General features: G+C 40.0%; 1 protein-coding gene across 2 annotated transcripts in view; it reads left to right on the top strand.

Moving 5' to 3' along the window:
* apba2b (amyloid beta (A4) precursor protein-binding, family A, member 2b) overlaps positions 1-14,637 on the top strand; it is a 71,314-nt gene that overhangs the window by 19,511 nt on the left and 37,166 nt on the right. For both annotated transcript variants that reach the window (XM_067587852.1, XM_067587860.1), the window contains exon 2: positions 4,178-4,228. The gene's annotated coding sequence lies outside the window, so the exon portion shown is untranslated. The remainder of the gene's footprint in view (positions 1-4,177; positions 4,229-14,637) is intronic.

The following is a 14,637-nucleotide window of genomic DNA, read 5'->3' as shown; positions in this document are numbered from 1 at the left end:
TTTATTTCTCCTGGTCACTTGTTTGAAATTCAAATCTAACTACATTTACGTCAGTCGAAGATGGGATCCATTGTAATAACAATATCCCCTTTGGGGAAAGATTTTCCCTTAGACAGTTCTCTGTTGCGGATGTTTCTGATGCCTTGGCCTCAATTGACCCAAAAAAGACTATTGGAGCAGACCTCTTGAATACAAGACTCTTGTTACTGGCTACACCTAATAGCTTATCCCTTAACATATATTTTTAATCTAACTCTTGTATCAAGGAATATTCCTAGAGTGTGGAAAGCAGTACATGTACCACCTCTGCATAAAGGTGATGACATCAACGATCCAAATAACTACCGCCCAGTCTCCAAGCTGTCATGTTATCTAAAATCTTAGAAAAGCTCATCAGTAATTAACTGCATCACTTTCTATCTGAGCATTGCATTTTAGACCCCCATCAGTCTGGTTTCAGACCTGGACATAGCACTTTGACAGCAGCATGCTGTCAGAACATCAGAGTGATGTAATCTGTTCTTCTGAATAAGAAGGAGTGTCATATTGCCCTGTTCATTAATTTGTCTAAGGCATTTGACACAGTGGATCATACTCTTCTTTTGGATACACTTAGATCAATTGGTTTTGACACAAATGCATGTAACTGCTTTCACAGTTATCTTACTTGCAGAACTCAAGCAATAGTAACGGACGGTCATCAATCTGGTTTCTTTGAAATTACAAAGGGGGTGCCACAGGGCTCAATACTAGGTCCTATTCTGTTCACATTGTACATAAATGACCTGGGCTCATTGGTTTGTAACAGTTCTATTCATTATTTTGCTGATGACACAGTGATTAAACTCATTGGTGCCCTCTATTGACAAAGCATTGTCTAATTTAAAGGCGGATTTTTGGCAATTCAAAAGGCCCTGATTAAACTTAAGCTTTTACTAAATACAGATAAGACTAATTACATGTTCTTCACCAGATCCCAAATCAAAAGTTTTAGGCTACTATTAGTACAATATCTGGGGCTTAAATTAAAAAAGTCCAATGTTGTAAGTACCTGGGTGTCTGGTTAGATAAAAAATTATCATTTAAAACTCATGTTGAGGAACTGAAGCTTAAATTTAAATTAGATTTCTTTCATAAAAATAAGCAGCGCCTGTCTTTTAGCAGTAGATTGCAGATTGTACAGGCACCATTTTTATCAGTGCTTGACTATGCAGATGTAATTTACATGTATGTTGCTGCCCTCAAACCCCTTGATGCTGTATATCACAGTTCTCTTAGATTTATTACAGATGACAGCTTTAGAACCCATCATTGTATCCCTTATGAGAAGGTAGGCTGGACATCACTTACCAATCGAAGGGAACCAAACTGTCTTGTTTTTATTTATAAAGCAATCATAAATAAGCTAACATTTTATTTATCGTCACATTTAAAATTTAGAAATATGGTATACCACACTTGTTCACAAGAATGCATTACCTTGGATATCCCATATATGAACACAGAAGTTGAAAAACTGCATTCACCTACTATCAGTGGCGGCTGGTGACTCAAAAAATTGGGGAGGACAGGAGGAAAACCAACATGGAATCTTACAACAAACCGCATCAAACTATATCATCGTCCCGCCTGATGAAATCGAAGGAGTGGTGGGCAATTTTATATGCCAATAAAAAAATTTGCTTGAGTGGTGAAAGGGCTGCTTCTTTAAAGACATTTAGCAGATAGCATTTAGCTAGATAGCTAATAAGCTGCTCAGCTGCAGCACATTAAACAGCAGGTAAACAACTCAAATGTCACATCGGACCCGTTAGATGCTGGTTTGATCTTTGCTCTTCAAAATCCCTGTTAATGTTAGCGACATGCTGTCTGTCCATGACTTGTACTTACAGCAGTTTGTTTACTTTATCTTAAATGAGACATTAAATTTTGCAATTAATCCACATTTCCTATGCATGCCTGGGGGGCGATCTGTACAGATCACGGATCAACTACAATCCGTTACACCACTAGTTAACACTTGTTATTCTATTTACTTTAAGCTTATTACTCAATATACCGCTCAGCTTAAAAACGAACTAAAGAAACAGCAAGCAGCCAGACCTCCTGCACTCATTCACTAATCATACATCAACAAGTGACTGAACAACCAGTCCAGACAGCTCACTGTAACTTCAACAAGCAAACTAACGTGACCCACAACACATTATTTGATCTCTGCTGCATTCTTGTTAAGGAGATAAATTCACACAACAGCCACACAGAGAGACATTTAACCATCAGAGATGAAATTAGCGACCAAAGAGACAGAGAGAGAGACGCTGTATCCGACTCACGTTATCTGACGTCTTCTTCTTTCTATCATGGAGATGAAGTATTCATGTCATAATGTCCATTTGTGACTGTTGGTCCTCTTGTTTGTTAGTTTACAGAACTTCCTGGCTGATGCTTAACCAGTCTGATATCATTAGCAACACTGACAAACAAGCTAACTCTCCTGGTTGTTTCTCAGGTTGCCTCTCTCTCCAGCTGCTGCTGCTGTGCTGCACAATCTAGATAATTTCTCCCGTTAGCTTAACAACAGTCCTTAACAGTCTTCCACAGATGTATAAAGAGTCCTTCAGGCTGCTACAACAAGCTAACTGTTGCGTTGGCTAACGCAAGGAGCTATCTACTGCTGCTACTCTGCCTTACAGTGGAGAGAATTGAAGATGAAATCTGGAAACTATCATTGGACCAACTCGATGTCAATATTGCATTCTGGTTGTTGATTGGTAAGGGAGGACAGCCTCCCTTAGAGCGTCATTTTACGTGTCATGGCCAATCACAGATTAGCATGAAAAAAAATGAAATACATTAAGTCCAATGTAAGAGATCCCGCCCTGCGGAGGACAGCAGGCACCCGTCCTCCTCTGTCCCCCATTCCGCCTCCACCAATTTTTCTTAATCTATCTATCTGTCTATCTATCATAGTCAGCTGTTTTTGGAGTAGATTTTAGATAATCTGACATTTTGATCTGTAATTTTTGCATAGCCAAGTGGAAATATCTTTGCATATGATTTTGTGTCATTTGAGTATCATGGAAGATTCAGTTATTTCGCACCAATAACTGAATCCACTGTCGTCTTCACAGTGTCTTACACCTGCCCAGTTTTTTCACCCTCTCTGAGCGCATCACTTCACACAACCCCCCCCCCCCCCCCCCCCCCCCCCCTCCCCCCTCCAGCTGTTGTAAAAGAGCTATCATACTGACACCAACAATGTGTGTGCTGCTGGTATGTTCTGGTTGGTCTGATCAAACTGCCGAGTGGGGACAGCAACCTTGAGGCTGTCACAAGGGGACCCAGGGCACGGGGATGAAATGTGACATGTGGCCTTGGCTTAGTGGCAGATGGAGAAGTCCTTCTGTCAGAGATTGGGAGAATGCATCTGAGCTAATATTGCTGCTTCACTAGGTTTGCTGTAACCCCTGAAATCTTGTTACACAACTCTGTCTCAAACAATGGAGGTCTGGAAGGATTCATGTTGTAAAAAGAATCCTGTCATGAAGCTAAGCCAAAGACAGCCCTGAGTTTGGTTTGAGATCGTATCAGATTACAAGTCCTGATTCATGTCTCACTCGGCTGTGCTAGAAATGGCTCATTACAGTATATTAGATGTCAAATGTTGCTTTTATTGCATAATTTTGCTTGGTTTTGTTTTAGCCCATTAATTACACATTGTATAGATATTTATATTTTTCTTAAAGGCAGCATTCAGACCAAAAACAGCCCTCCGTTTTTGGTCAGTGCAAGGCGCTGCGTTGGTGGGAGTGTGTTGTTTAAGGTACTAGTGAAACAATGAAATACAATCCAGGAAGTCAAGTTGGAGTTACAGAATAATGCATTTAAAAGGCTTATCAGACGCCAAAACTCAGCAGCGCCATGCCAGATGTCGTTGCACTGCGTTGCGGAAAAAATTGAGCCTGTTCAACTTTTTTGCCAGATGACCGCTGCAGTGATTTTCTGAGCCCTCTCATTTACTGGTCTGCTGCCCTAAATACTCACTAGCGTATCAAATATGTGTTAATGTGCACGTCCAAAGAGGAGGAAGAGATCAAAGTTCAATCTTCATACTGAACAGTGTGTCTTTCATCTGGTTCTCCAGTTTGATGCTCTCTCTCCTTCTGTGTTTTAGGTCATCGCCTGGAGCAAACAGTAGAGCTGCTCTGCCTACCTACAGATATCAGTAAGTTAGATTTACTGTGCCTTGACACATTGTTACAGTATGGTATTCTGAAGAATGTGGGGGGAAGTATAATTAATTTATATTATTATTATACACAGTTTAGACGCTGTTTAGATACTATCCAATGTTGTGTACCTCTGTGCTCTGGTACACTCAGACCTGTTGCTTGGCACTGAACGGGCAGACATAGCAACTCTGAGCCCTTGGGAGCTGCTGGCGGAGAAACAAACAGTGAAGGCAGGAAATGAGAAGAGGGAATAATGACTAAGGATGGAAAAAAATATTAAAGGGAAGGGTGAAGAAGATTTGCTCCGTGGAGAACAAAGAGGAGGTTTATTTAGAAAGGTGACAAGGTGACTTTTCTTGGTCTTCTAGGCTGCATTAAAGCTAAGATCTGTATGGTTTTTTACAAAATGTATCCATCTGTATGGTGGAATATTGCAAAAACAGAAAGACTTCTGTATCATTTGCAGATACTCTTTGTTTTTCTGCTATTAAATAATGTTGACTGGCTTGTGAGGTTACACCACCGTCCTTTTTGACAGAAGGAGCCAGTCGCTACACTATATTAGTATTTTTATGCATCAGAGACGAACCTCATTAATTGATATCGTACTTCCCTAGCTGGCACGTCTTTAATGTTTTGTAATGGATGATTCATAAACAAACAGCAGACTACCACAAAAACCTTCACAACAATGCTTCATTTGCCTCTCTCTGAGTTATTGAATTCAGTGGCTGTACTATCTGAGTAAAATGAACCCACTTGCTCAACATAAGCACATTTATAATTTAAGAAAGAGTAACATTATTGATATTTTTAGTTTGTCAGGTTGTCTTGGCCAAAATAAATTGCGATAGATGTCCACAAGCACGGAAAAGCCAGGATTAAAACTGCGGTGAGGGAGGAGAGAGTGAGGAAGTGGACAAATCATGTGCTGATGGAGGGGAACCCGACTAAAGACATACAGGGGTGGAGGAAGAGGATGCAAAACAACAGTTGAGCAATCCAAAGTGTTGTGAGCCTCTCAACACTCCCTCCCTTCATCATTTATTAATCTTCTGCTAGAATATTCATCTACCCTGGTACAGCGCCATCCTCCTTGCGAGAGAGAAATTAGAAATAGAAGCCCTGTATCATCCTGACACTGTATCATGACCTTTGTTTTTTAAAGTCACTTGAATATCATCCGTCATCAACCAATGTCTTGCATCATTTTCCACTTGTCTGCGTATTTCATGTTTACTGTTGCTTTCGAACACATTTCTTTTCTGTGAGGAGATTAAAGAGAGAAGGGGCAGGGCTTGTTTGTTCTGGGCTTCAGACTATGACCCTCAATGTGGTCTTAAAGGAGCTGGGACTCCAGAACCAGATTACTGACATGAGCCTCATAACCACACTCACACTTGAGTAGTTCTGTAATCAGCCTCAAAATAGGTCTCCATCCATCTGCATGCCACTGATAGTATTTATGGGAAATCCATGGCTGTTAGGATTCATAAAGGGAGTTTCAGCAGCAGACCAGTTTTGGGATGGCTGCATTTGGAATTTGAGTCAGCCAGTGCAGTGATGTGTGCTCAGTCTGCCAGCTGCTATGCTTCACTTCTTCTGATTAAATCCTTTGAAGATGAAGAGTAGGACAAAGAATCTGGCTGTCTCATAACTTGTTATAAATCATCAAAAGCCAGAGCGGCTCCATTAATGTGTACACTGGTTCTGTGATGCCTCACTCTGAATGCACTGATATCAAACCTCCAAGTCATGGTGGAATTTGATGACACACTATGAAGCTGGTATATCTCTGTGTATATATATATATGTATTTTGTGTGTGTGTGTGTGTGTGTGTGTGTGCACGCACAGCCAGTTGTTGCAATTGTGCTGTTTGTGTGTGTGTGCATCATAATGTAGCATGGAAATTCTTCTCCTTATTGCCATTTAGTCAATTTTTCAAACCACTGGCACAAAATATATGAGGTTGCCATAAATATATGAGGTCCTCTGAGGGTGCTGTGAACAAAAACAGTTTAAATTTAATATTTTCAACTGTGCAAATTGTTTCTGATCTCTCTGTTCAGGTGGCACGCCTTGCCAGCCTATTTAGTTTGACTGAAGTGCACTGGTATACTGGTACCATCTGTATAAAACCTGTAAAATTATGCATTTTATGTGGTGCGAGAATTAAAATTTGACATAATACATAACAGAAACAACAGTGTTATGACTGAATTTAAAAATGAATCTTAATGTTTTGGCTTCAGAGATTGCTGCTGATCTGATCCCCAGTTTTCTAGAAAATACATTTCTTTGCCATCATGCATGTCCAGCTAAGAATTAGTTGTGAAAAACGAGTTCACTTTAATACCATAAACTGTTTGAATTTAAGTTGTACTTTTGTAAGAGTAGATTTAGTGATACTTAACATAAAAGACAAGTTTCTTCTTTTTTTGCCCTTTATCATATAGGCCTTTATTACAAGGCATGCGTCAAAGAAAGTTATAGAGAATTAATGAGACATTTAATCAACAATCAGTAATAAATATACAGTATTTAGACAATACAAGTACACAGTAGAAAGTACAAAACATAAAATAGCATGTTGAAGAAACATTAGAGGGCTTACCTAACATATCAAGACAAGCCTTGCTATTTCTGCACAAGACAAGAATTTTGAAAAAACATAAAACCCATACAGGGAAAAATTGACCTAAGGAAAATTAAATGTGCAGTATTTTTCGGTACAAAACCATAAAATGGAAAATTACATGGACAGTGGCAGTAAGATTGGATATAAAGTGCTAAAAAAACAGAGTTAGTTATCAGATATCAGCTAACAGAGAAATAATGATCTGCTCCCTATCACAGTCAGCACAGACATTAACCAAGATGTATCAGTGTATGTTCAGTTTACCTAAACTCAGCATTGATAGACCCACAAGTGCGTAGAATGGTGTGATGATAAAGTCACCGCTTCATTGATCCTGTAGTTCAGTAAAAGGAGGTCAGAAGGCAGGGTGTAGACACCGAATATTGAATCTGGATCTGTGTTGATTCAGAGGTACCTCAGCAGGTCAAAATGAGTCCCCTAGCTCTCTGCCTCTCTATCCACAAGGCAAGTATGCTGACCCGTAATACTAAAGGCACTAAATGGGCGAAAGGTCCGCGGTGTAATTTTAGAGCTGAGCAGAGACACAGAGTGATGTGATGTAAGGGGATTCAAATAAGAGCTGCAATAATCCAGATTTCTGTCATCGTGGGATCGGTGCTGCTGTTGGCTCAGTTTGCTCAGCCAACCCTCCAAGCCCTGTGAGATCCTTCTCTGTCCTTGCTGTCTCTTATGGTCCCTGGCTCCATCCCCGGAGGTAGTGAAATTAGTACTCAGCACACCACAATGAAATGACTGAGGCTATATATCTAGGCTGCCATCTTTGGCATTGATTTATCTCTCCTCAGACCTGACCTTTAACAAAATAAATAAAAGAATGACAGTTCTCTCAATGAGCAATTTGTACATACTGATGTAACATAAACATCATCGGTGAAAACATAATCCTGCATTTGGAACGAAACTCTAGATACATTTTGGAGAAAATCTTTACTGCAGACATACAATACATGGCAGTTTTCATGCTAACTTCATTTCCTTTCAGCTCAACTCAAGTCAATTTTGTGTGTGTCACCCAAAATCAAGTTTATCTCAGAGGACTTTACAATCTGTACATGTGACATCCTCTAGACCCTTGGTAGGATAAACAGAGGTATGGCATTAAATAGATAAAAAGGAAAGTTTGAAGTACATTCAAGTATGGTATTTATTGTAATAGGCACAGTCTGGGGCAAAATGTGTGTTCAACATTATTGCTGTTGTTTTAATTGCAACTCAAATTACTTCTGTCAAATGAGAGATGAAAAGTAGATAAGATAATGTCATCTCTTGCTGTGACAAGTGTCTACAATTTAGCTTTGCACTTTGTTTAATTACTCGTGAACTTTTGCTGCATATTGTCTCATCCATTTCATAAACAAGAAAGCATTAACACCTCATTACTGCATCCAAGAAGCCGTCAAAATCTGTAGGTAAATGAGCTGTGTGATTTTATGTGTGAGTGTTTTGGTTGTTAGACCAAACACTCATCTCCTAAAGCCATCTCCACAGTTCTGCCTAATGTTGCAACACCCAGATTTCTGGTGTACCTGCTGTTTTCCAGGATCTGTACAATCTGCAGCCTTCAAGAGCTTTTATTTCAGTTAATTTATTTTATGTGCCCTGTATTTTTACTGATTAGCAAGAATCATAAATACAATTTAGAGTAACAGAGCTGAAACAAATACAGAAAAAAGGAATAATAATAGTAATATTTTGATAACTGATCAATTGTTTGAGTAACTACTACAGACAGTAATTCCTTGCTTTATATAGAGAGAGATGCCAAACATTTGATGGTTCCATCCATGTCAATGGTTTTGAACTGTTTGTGGATCCAACAAGCAATTCAAAGTTGCTGCCATGGGCTGGACATGAGCTATGGACAAAATGATCAGTTGATCAATCAAGAAAATAATCTGCAGATTAATCGATAATAACAATATTGTTAGTTGCAGTGCTAATTAATACAATTATTTCTGCGGCCCAGTGACTTCAGTTAAAAGTAAAATATTTCTTTTAATTGGATGACAATTTTCTACTGTAAATTCATTTACACATACAGCACCAGCACTAAACTCTCCCTCCTCTGTCCCACCAAACTTTTATCACACCAGCAGCTCTCTATGCAGCTCCTCTTTTTTTTTTCTTTAGAAAGGAGGGTGTAGCTCTGTGGCTCTTCCTCTCTACCTCACATCTCAAATACAATGCATCTGCAACAAAAACCGTGTCCTCACTCTGTCTGTCTCTAAACCCAACTGATTAATTGCTGTTGCTGTAACAGAGATTTTTTGTTTTCACTGATGGCACATTGGCCAGAAAAAAATGCTTTTTATCTTTGTCAGCAGTCTCTGAGTCATCAGGGTGATATAAGTGCTGTAAGGCTTTTGTACAATCAGTCATCAAAAAAAAAAAAAAAAAAAAAAAGTTCTGTGAGACAATGTCTGCACCGGAGATGGGCTCCTGAAGACATCTCAAACTTGGACCCAAAAAATTTGACTTTTTGCAAAATAACTTTCAAATAATCTTCAGAAAAGATTCTAAAGAAGAGATAACAGCATGAATCAGCAAGAACATAAGAGGAAATATCATCTTCAAATCAAAACAACTAGCTAGCTGTCAACCGCTAACTTCTGCTAACACTCCAAAGGAGAAACTGCACTGAGGAAGCTAACAGAAGAGTTAGTTTGTGAAGACAAGAAGGGAAATTAAGGGGCCCCTGTTGGTGGCATTCTCTCTCTCTCTCTCTCCATGAGCTGGTGTGATGGCGGCACGACCGACCTTTGTGGCGGCCTCTCCTAGTTCCGACTATGCAGCGTCTTTGTCCATGTATACGTGTGTGTCATTGTGTGGAGTGCAAGGGAAATATATCTATGATCGTCAGTTTCTTTTGGACATTCATAACAAAGGCTTTTGCTACAAGAAATACTGGCTGGGAGCTAAATCAGCTGAGTGAGCCCGAAGAAGACCACAGCCTTGCCTGGAGCTGCACCGGACAGAAAACATCGAAAGCGGTGCAGGGACGAACTGACTAAAGCTAACCCATACAAATCGGCAGTTCCAACAATCAGGCTGGTTAATGTTCGTTCTCTGGACAGCAAAATGGATTATCGGGTGCGGGTCACTCGTTGACATGCACCAGTTATCAACATCGAACTGAGACATGCACTTTCTGTCTAAATAAATCTCTCTAAATACACTTTAATGTACTGTGCTGCTAACTGTTCCCTCTTTTTTTGTTTTTGTTTTTCTCTTGGGATTTATATGTTTTTATTGTTTTTTAAGGGAATCTTTAGATATATATCTGTATCCCTTCTGTGGTTGCACTGCTGTGGGCTGGGAGGAACAGCATTTTTTTTTTTTATGTATGGAAATACACATGAAAACGACAATAAAATAAATCTTGAATCTTGAATCTTGACATTGAAAAATGAAAAACTAAGACAAGTAATAGTTTGACCCTCAGTTACTGATAATGAAATAGCCCGACTGCACCTCACAACCTCATCACCGCTTTATTTTATTCTTTGTTCCTTTTTTTAGTTTTTAGAGAGTTTGACTCATATTTATGGTGTAGTCTTACAGTCCTCATAATATTTTATATAAAGGTTTTGTGGTTCTGCCCTTTCAAGGGATATTAGTTATTCTTAGCAGCTATTAATCATAAAATTACATAAAATCCAAGGTCTTTTTAACTGCTTATTGACGTTAAGCCCATTTGTTGTCTTTTGACTCAGTGGGGATTTACACTGAGATAAAAGAGAAAGAGAGATGTGTCTAAGTAAGAGACAATGTAATCAGGCCTACTCTGGAATGTCTGTGTGTGTTTGCCTTGTCATTCACTTCTTACACCAGGGCAAACCAGAACAGACGCACTGTGATGACGCCAATGCAAACACATACTATGTTCTTTCACCTTGCCTAGGTATAACACTGAGCAGGAGCCAGTCTCATTACCAAACCCAAGCACCGACCATGTTCCTGCTTGGCATAGTTTCCACAGAGCAATGTGAGCAAGATTTCCCCAAAGAAATCTAGGTTTAGCAATCCGCAATCTTAAAATAGCTTTGAATCATACATTATTACATAGCAGGCCTGCCTCCTCTGTCAAACTGCACTTGCTGCTGTGATTATTGTCTCCTTGTTTTCTCCGAGCTTCCACATCTGAAAAGATTCCCCAACCTCATTAGCATAGCTTTATATTTGAAATGAACAGACTCACAGATGGCTTTTCTGTCTCTCAAAAGTAAATGCACTTACAAAAAACCTTAGATTACACAATATACATGAATAGATATTGTCATGCCTTAAAGTTTGAATGTATAGGGGAACAGTTGCCGGCGAATACTGAAAACATAGAGAGCTGCTTTTGGGACGTGAGGGCATGTATTATGTGTGTGTGTGTGTGTGTGTGTGTGTGTGTGTGTGTGTGTGTAGAGTGGTGAGCAGATTTCAATCTTCTAGCCTGATTCTGTGTGTTTCCCTTGGGTTCAGTAAAGCATAAAGGATGCTGGGAGGTGTGACACCCCCTCCTGAACCTGCCACTGCTTCTGGAGGATTGATGTGACAATTTCACACACACACGCACACACACACACACTCATATACACACTCAGGCAGTCAGAGGACACAAACTAGAGCCACTGTGTCAATTGTTAGCACACACGGCCATACAGTAAAAACAAACACACACACACACACACATTCATGCACACGCAGATAAGCAAAATGTCGGTGCAACATGGGACTAGACTGATAATCAAAACCAAGCCTCTTTGTGTCTGTCTGTCTGTCTGTCTGTCTTTTGTTCTTGTCAGGAGTGGTGCTGCTCCTCTGTGTGGTCGAGCAGGTCCTGTCTGTGTGATTAATCCTCAGCCTGTCAGCTGGCCAGCAGTGATACTGAAACCAAACAAAAACTCACACAAAGCTTAGCAGCATGCATTCTCTCATGGTCCGTTTCAGGATGTGCAGACGTGTGCAGGTCGGGCGGGGAAATGGCATCGCTGCAAAGCAAAACAGAGTAAAACATTTAACCATCTAGTGTTTTTCTCTTGCAAACATTGACACATGGGAAACCTGAGCACCGAGAATGATTTCTGTTCAATTTACAGCTAACTACAGTCAACACTTTGGTGTGTTGTTTTCAAGATATTTCAGTGACAAATGCATTCAGCCGCAGCATGTGTGTGTACATGTGGAAAAAGGCACACTCGAGCTGATGGAGTGTGCACTATTGTATGCCAGTGTGTGTGTGTGTGTGTGTGTGTTGTGTGATGTGAAGCTTGATGAATATTTTCCCCCTGTTTCCCCAGAGGGGTTTTGTGATTGACCGAACCCAGAAGTTATTTCATGTGCCTGTCACCAAACTCCATTAACAGGCCCGGCTGTTACCGTTCAGTCTGTCTCTCAACAAGATAAGGGGATATTTCCGGCCCAATATTGCTTGCTCTGTTCTGCGCTGTCACTGAATACAATGACCATCACCACATTCAATGAATATTATTAGCATTTTCCTCAGGATTCTGTCAATGTGGAAGATAGCTTTTTGGGAGAAGAAGTACATGCTGTTTTTGCCATGGTCTGATATCTGAGCTGACTTTTGGAAAATAGAATTGATACGGCGGTTGTATTGTCCAGTCTAAATGGAATTATGAGGCAGCTGTCGAACGTCCATTATCGCCAGTCATTAACTAGAAGTCGCCTGGCTCAGCAGTTTCAAGCCGCTGCCATAGTTCTGGTTTGAAAAAGGCCTGACAAAGGTTAAGAGAGTGAAGGCCGCTGAGAAATAACTGCGGTTGATTAAAAGTTGACAAAGAATGAGGATTAAAGGCCTGAGGATAGATCGGTTTCTGGAGAAGTGTCAATAAGGAGCAGGATTGTGAAAGACCTCTCCAACTGTGGGATCAGATGGAGTATTGTGTCAGCCAGGGAGCAATTCTCACCTTCATCTTTCCAGACTTTAAGTGACAATTAAGGTGGAAAGACAGGTCAGTGTGGCTGACCAAAATGGCTCAGTGTTACGTATTGTCCATTCTACACCATGGCTGTTAGTAGAGGTCCGTATAGTAGAAACAGTACATCATGTGGGATTTCTTTCAAGCTTTATGGTTTTACTCATTTAAAGGATAGGATGGTGGCTAAGTGGGACCCAAAAATCATAGAAAAAGCCTGTTGGTCAGGAGGGGTATCAAACAAAAACAGGGGTAGCAAAAGAAAGATTATTTACTCTGTTCAACTATTGCGCAAAAAGCATGAACTAATCAGACCTGTAGCTCACACTGGCTGTACAGAAGCTGCAAAGATTCTGAGCTTATGACTATGAAGATCACAGCTGTAAGTCTGCAATTCCTGAAAGGTTGCAGGGTTAACATTACCTTTGCTTATTTGAAGGTGCAGTGAAATCTGATCATAACAATTTAGCTGATTATCCACTTCCCAATGAGAACATTTTATGAAAACTTTTTGCTTTCAGATCATTTCATTCCCTGGAATATTTGTACTGTCTTTGTCAGGAGTTTGACTCACACAAAAAAAGACTAATCCGCCTTTAAAACAAAAATAAATAGTGGATCTTTTTTTGTCCTGCATGTTCTCACGCCACATTTTATCAGCAGACGGAACAAACAACCATAGTTTTTAATTAGCAGCATCCCCATAATCTTTATTTGGCCATTGGATTAATACTCATTTATTTTGATGTCAGATTCCAGCCTGGTTGGGACAGACCGGTGTGGGAGGATTCCTCATGCTTCTTAACATGCTGATGTGCGTGTAATGGTGGCAGTAGCGACAATGAACGGGTGTTAGTGTGATGTCAAGACTGCTTTTAGTGTTTTCCCCCCAAGTTCATAATTTTACATATTAAAATAACTTAATAATTGTTCTCTATCATGCTCTCTCTCTCACTCATTCCCTCTCATCCGTAACCAAACCCAGTTGACAGCTTCAATTAAACCGTGTGAAATCACTCCAGTATCTGTCTCCCTCTGGGGCCATTTAGCTGTGTTTAGCTCTCTGCAAGCTGGGCTTGTGGCCAGGTAAACTTTAGAGAGTGTTTCATGTTCCTTCTTAAAATGTAGGCCAATCTATCCCCATGTGCCACCTGGCCAGCCTCAGAGCCCACAAGCTAAAGTGTATGTTCACACTGTGAGTGGATCCGGTTGATAGTTTGCTCTGGTTAGCGTCTAGTGGTCACGTGCAACAAGTTTTAAAATGGCAAAATGTTTAATATTCCCTTGCTCCGATAATTATTAGAATTATTTTAATGATTTAGCATTGGCCAACCTTTCTCAGTTGATAACCTTGGTGGCTGTCTTCACATCAACTTCAGTGATTGTGCTTGTGCTTTGTAGAATATGGTGTCTGGCTGAACTCAAAGTTGTATTACAGACAAATGCTGACTGATGAACACATTGCATCGCCTTGCGTCTTATGTTAAAACCTGAACTTAAACACATCACAAAGGCTACAGGAAATTACTAGCCATTATTTGCAACCCAAGCAACACCAAACAAAGCACCATTTTACTCACTTTTTCTTTGTAACAATTCAAACACTTTACTACAGAATAGAAAATAAGACCAAGAGTCTATTAAGAGTCTGCAAGTGGTTCTGTGAGGCTGTACGTAGGCCCAGCAGTGCTTTGAAGTACTGTATATGTGAGTGTCAGCATGCAAACATGCTCATAATGACAATGCTAACATGCTGATATTAATAAGGTATGATTATCATATATTACCATTGTCACCATGTTAGGTTTGCAGGT

This window comes from Thunnus thynnus, chromosome 1 (assembly GCF_963924715.1).
Source record: "Thunnus thynnus chromosome 1, fThuThy2.1, whole genome shotgun sequence".
Lineage (NCBI taxonomy): Eukaryota > Metazoa > Chordata > Actinopteri > Scombriformes > Scombridae > Thunnus > Thunnus thynnus.
Note: the sequence above shows the minus strand (reverse complement) of the source record. Positions and strands in the feature narration are given on the sequence as shown.